This window comes from Ornithodoros turicata, chromosome 3, assembly GCF_037126465.1.
Source record: "Ornithodoros turicata isolate Travis chromosome 3, ASM3712646v1, whole genome shotgun sequence".
Classification (NCBI taxonomy): Eukaryota; Metazoa; Arthropoda; class Arachnida; order Ixodida; family Argasidae; genus Ornithodoros; species Ornithodoros turicata.
This window is the reverse complement of record NC_088203.1, coordinates 144,549-150,232: the sequence shown is the minus strand read 5'-3', so window position 1 is coordinate 150,232 and position 5,684 is coordinate 144,549. Positions and strand designations below refer to the sequence as shown.

Genomic DNA, 5,684 nt, shown 5'->3' with positions numbered 1-5,684 from the left:
TGTTACTGTGCACAGATTATGGGCTTCCACTGCTTGTTCTAGTCAAAATGTGATCGAAGTAAATCTATTGTTCGTGATAAATTTGTTACGGTTAGGCTCTTTTTTTTAAATAAAAAGTGGAACCTTTTTATAATGTGGTTTCGACTGTAGTCTAGACAGTATACACATCCGCCGGAAGCTGCCGTTTACGCAATGGTCCAGGGAAAATGGCGGGCGCCCAAACCACGTGATCTCGAGAAGCCACTCACAGCGTCCCCGAGCTGCTGCGCGGGAAAAAAGCTCGGGCCCAGTGCGCATGCGCAGACCGACCTCCTTTCCCAACCTCCTTCCCCTTCTCTCCTCGGGTTTTTTGTCTCTCCTCTCGTCCCCCCTAACCCCCCAGACTCGTCCGTTTGTCTTCTTCGGCGCTTGTTGTCTTGCTGTAGAGCAACGATCATGCTGTCCCGAAGCAGACAATCAAAAAGCAATGGTGTATGACAAATCAACTTTATTTGTCCTCGGGAACTGCCTCGAAAAAGCTACAGTACATATCTTTTTACGTCTTGTAACAGGCTTCACTGGAGCTTTTGGTACTTCGACATCCAAGGGCCGTTCAAAAGCCAATGCTGAGCTATGTGCGTCGTTGTTGCCGATGGTTGCGGGAGAACTAAAACAAAACAAAAAATACATTGATGATCAGTAACTCTCCACGAAAATCACTGCTATGATAGGCAATCTATCTTGATTTCGTATTTGAACACCAAGGCATTTGTCACGAATGTTTGTAGATCACAGTGAATGAACGGCTGAGACGCGCATGAGGGGCAACTAGCATAACCACACATATTTTGATTAACGGCATATCAGAAACGTACAAGTTACGGCAATGCACTGCACAATGAAACGCCGCTAACGTACCGAGTGACTCGTAAATGCTGTACGTAATACACTTAACGTGATAAACCTGCATTACTCCCTTCAGTCACAAAAAAGTAATCAAACTTGTCTTACCGTTCACCTGCAGTACGTCGGAAAGAGTGCAGACTTCCTCTCTGACGATTTCTGCGTCCTTTGGAGGTGCAGGCGGATTCCATGTCATGTTCGTCTTCCCGCTGTTGTGATGATGGGGTGGATGTGCCATTCCGTTCTCACATTAGCAGTTCGCCACAATCTAAATCTAAAGCATTCAAAGCCCTCAAACTACCCCGTAGCGTCTGCGTGCACAACGGTTGCAGTCCAAGAGAACACGCATGGCCGGACAGACGCGATGTCTCCTCTGTCGTTCTTCTTTCTCCTCCGTTCGACTGCTTCCGTTGAGCGGTTCGCGCGTTCGGATGCTCGCTCCTCACTCAAATGACTCTCGCCCAATCAGCGCGAAGGAAACTGACGCCAGTTTTTTAGACCAATGAGCATCCAAATATTTATACATATAATGTGCAGCCAATGAGAGGTCTTCCGAGCTGGCACGCCGGTGGCGACAATATTTTCGAGGCGGTGCGTTTCGCTTTAGAGCCGGCGGCTGGTATACACCTCGCAGGCCACCGGCGCTTGTGTAGGCGTTTACGCCCTCGCGCCGCTGACGCCGCCGGTCAAAGTGGCATCGGCGCACAGGTCTACCTTGAAGAAACGGGCGATAAAATTTAATTTTTACAGGTTTGGCACGTTATACGACGTCGATTTTTGTTTCACTTCATCCGTAATTTTCTCATATTTCTGGTAAAATCATCTGTGTGTCTATTTCCGTGTGTTAAAAAAGCCATAAGCCCGCCTACGGAACTACATTCTTAAATAGTTACCCCTCGATCGTTTTCACTGTTAGTAAACAAAAAGCATGTTCTTATCTTTGAATATCCCGTTTACCGCGTAGACCTGACTCGACACTTCTCGACCTGACAACCTAGCAGTAAAGCGGAACGAGCGCCATCTCTTATGTCATGGCAGAGGCTGGTGAGTACTTTTATTGGTTGCGAGGCGGCAGCACATCCGCCGTGTGGTGACACAGGTATGGGGCATTGTAGGCGTTGGGTTGGGCCCTACCACATCTACAGATTTTCGGCAACATTTACAGATTATTTCTGAAATCAACAGATTTTTTGACTCTCTGATGAAACAAGCCTGACAATGGGCTTGTTTCAGCATGGATTTCATGCACCAGCTGGCCTGCGCTTACGCTATGTTGTCAGATTTTTGGACAATCGTAAAAAAATGTTCTATGTTGTTCCAGCCTCAGAACATCAGTTCTTTCTGACGAGAAGCTCGCGGCTCTGGAAGCTCGATCCACGGTGTGCCGCTCTCGCGTGGAAAAACAACTCATTTTTAATTTCATGTCTGATTTGTCTGATGATGATGCCAGATTTTTTCTTGGCATTAGCACCGACAAATAGGTGGTGAAAAATCAACAGAAGCTGTATGACTAATGACCGCACAAAAATGAAATAACCGGAGTGGCATCACAAAGGTGGAGTAAGACGGGACATGACATGTCAATGTGACGTCTCCTGATACTGACGCCCGAAGCGCTTTTGTTATAGGGTGTGAGACCACCCCTTCCCTCTAATGTAGCACATGATCGAATGTAGTATGTGCAGCAGTGGTTGTCAACCGGGGTTCTGCGAGCCTTGTGCTGATGTTCCGCGGGGTGCCGTGAATGAAAGCATGCGCCACGGTTATGCCCACTGATCTGATCACGTTATGAGAGGATGTTTCGCCGTGAATCTGTATGCCAGTGTTGCCACACGTAAAACAAATTTATCTGTAGATCCGAGTCCGAAAAATCTGTAGATCGAGCTAAAAATCTGTAGCCACTCAAAACTCGGTTTCTTGAACGTTTTGCCTGCAAATCTGGAATGTCTGCCTGCGTCTCTAAATTAGTGGAAGAGGTTCTACGTCAAAACCGCGAGTCAAAAATCGCGACTCTTCAATATCGCGTCAAGTCAAAATCGCGACAAGCGGCGGTGTACGGACATCTCGGACATTTTAGAGTTTTTTCTTGTGTTTTTCTTTACATATTCTTGTTTTCCTAGTGCATCCTGGGCCATCAATGGGATTTAATTACCTCTCTGTTCTTCGTGATGCAGCCTGTGAGACGTAAAAAGCTCTCCTGACCTAACCTTGGTCAGTCTCCGCGAGTGCATACCCTAACCTTGTCAGGTGACAAGTTCAACCTCTCCGTATTATTTTTAGTCCGTCCAACTCCAACTCCCAACCTAACCTTGGCAAGTCTCGGCGAGTGCATACCCACATGAACTGACCAACTCCCTAACGTGTGAAATACGTAAAAGGCCTTCCTGACCTAACCTTGGTCAGTCTCGGCGAGTGCATACCCTACATGAACTAACCCACTCCCCAACGTGTGAAATACGTAAAAGGCTCTCCTGACCTAACCTTGGTCAGTCTCGGCGAGTGCATACCCTACATGAACTGACCCACTCCCCAACGTGTGAAATACGTAAAAGGTTCTCCTGATCTAACCTTGGTCAGTCTCTCGGTCTTTATTTTAACCCCTGGCCTATTTTCACTGGGACACCCTGCACGTGCCTTAGTCGCGATTTTGACGTGTCGCGATTTTTGAGTCGCGGTTTTGACAGTCGCGATTTTTGACTCGCGAGTTTGACGGGACACCAGTGGAAGAACAAGGGCTTATTTCGTTCCACTGTCGAAGACCACCGGAATTTATTGCTGCGGCGCACTGGCGTTACGTATTGGAACTTTCGGTTTCGGTTTGCGATGTCGCAAGAAAGTGTCACCGCAATCACTACAATCACAAAAAAGTGTCACCGCATCTAGATTTTAATACTTTAACATGCGTATTCACAACAGCTGTACCAATGCAAGAATAACGCAGGGGCGCCGTATCGCGTGTAGTAGGAACATTTATCTCGCTCGTTCCACCAGTGGTGAGCGGGGATCGCAATGGACCACAAAAACAATAAAGCTCGATATTTTATTTCCACAAACATAGTGAAAGCGTACACGCATGACGCGAATTATAAACCTTGTGGTTTGCAAAGCCAGTCAAGTGAAGTCTGTGAGGCAAATTGGTAACGAGCACACAAACACTCAAGAAAACTGATTTAGCGTTGAGGCTCGCCAATGGTTCAGTCGCTGTAGAGGTCCTTCTCCTCCGGCGAATCGCGCCAGTTTTGTGATCGACGGATCGAATCTAGGTATGGGACGAATCCAGAATTTTGCGAATCCGAATCCGAATCTGAATCCAAGGAAGGTTCTGCGAATCCACGAATCTTTCGAATCCTTTCTTTAAAACAGTTTAAAAAACAAACAAAAAATATAATAATTCTGTTGCGGGAGAAAATATGCCCATAGAGTTCGTTTATTTAACATATTCTTCATCGACTACAAGAAATACTTAATAATAAATAAAAACTTAAAATAAAAATAATAAGTTCTCGAGCCTAAATTATTTCCACAAAGCTAAAGCAACAATCAAAAGCAAAACCATATTACTTTTAAACGTGCAAGGTAAGAGTTCCCTCTTTCAGTCCAGAGCAGTGTAAACAAAGAAACAGGAAAACACCCGTCGGTCAATGTGGCTTTCGGCGGACTCCGGAGGCGCCAATTTGAACAAGAAACGAACAAACGTGGTTGGTGGATTCGAAGGATTCGACTCGCCGTTTTGGGCACTAGGATTCGGATTCCTGAATCTCGAATCCCTGCCTAGAATTCGTTTATTCGTGGAATCGCGGATTTGGTTGGCACATCCCTAATCAAATCCTTGTCAACGGCGAAGGCGAAGCAGCTTTACCCAACAGAATGTGCTTTGTGTGCAGGAGGCCAGTTATGGTGGTCGTTGAGAGGCTGTTTCTTTGCTTCGTTTTCGTCAAATTAACTGCGGAAAATATTCTAAAAAATAGTCGGTAAAGCACCATGATCGGCAAGCCGCAGAGCCGTATATTAAAACGGAGTCTGGCCATTAATGGGTCATGCGTATACCTGAAGCTTCACCCACTTTTTCAGCTTTCCGACCAATGAAGTCTTCAAATATGGGGCGCTATCAATCAGCCTATCCTCACTATTTGCCCCCCTATCCAACATGGGCAGCGCCATTTTGGGTGGCAAGTGGATTGGATGGGATTGAAATGGATACCTCTCGCAATCTGCAAAAGTAGTGGATTGTTAGCGCAAATTTGATGAGCGCCACCTAGGGAGCGTAATGCACGTCGGCAATTGTCGTCTGCTTCCGTCGTTGTATCGCTGCCGGCAGAACCACCTGCTGGGACACATTCTGTTGTCAGTATGATTTTTAAAAAAATCTACATGAATAGTTGGAATATAAGAGGCAAGAATGCTTATATCCATGAAATCCAGCTGTTAAATATAAGATTGTACAGCACAGCGCCGTTTTTGTTACGATTTCGTTGTGATCGCCGTGTGCACTAGGCCTAACACCGGCGACAAAACGTATTATTTTCAGTTAGATATCAATGGATGAGCATAAGTTGAAACTGATTTCCGAGAAATTTATATTAGGATGTACATTTGCAGCGTAAAATCAGGTTAGTCTGTGAAAATTTTTTTTCACGAAATCCCCGCTTCACTGTGTTTGTTTTCGTCGCCATTTTGGGTGGCAGTATGGTGTCATGGCGACCCCCTTGGTAAAAAGCAAGCCAATCAGAGGAGCGAAACTGTGATTGACAGGCCGAGCCTCTTTTTGTGACTCCTCCCAATGGCCAGACTCCCTTTTAATA

The 5,684-nt window shown here is 45.9% G+C and overlaps 1 long non-coding RNA gene across 1 annotated transcript; it reads right to left on the bottom strand.

Moving 5' to 3' along the window:
- Nucleotides 1-467: 467 nt before the first annotated feature.
- LOC135389789 (uncharacterized) lies at nt 468-1,391 on the bottom strand. Its single transcript, XR_010421579.1, has 2 exons — nt 991-1,391; nt 468-646 (listed from the first exon to the last, which is right to left on the bottom strand). It is a non-coding gene; the product is annotated as an uncharacterized LOC135389789 (long non-coding RNA).
- Between the last annotated feature and the right edge of the window lie 4,293 nt (nt 1,392-5,684).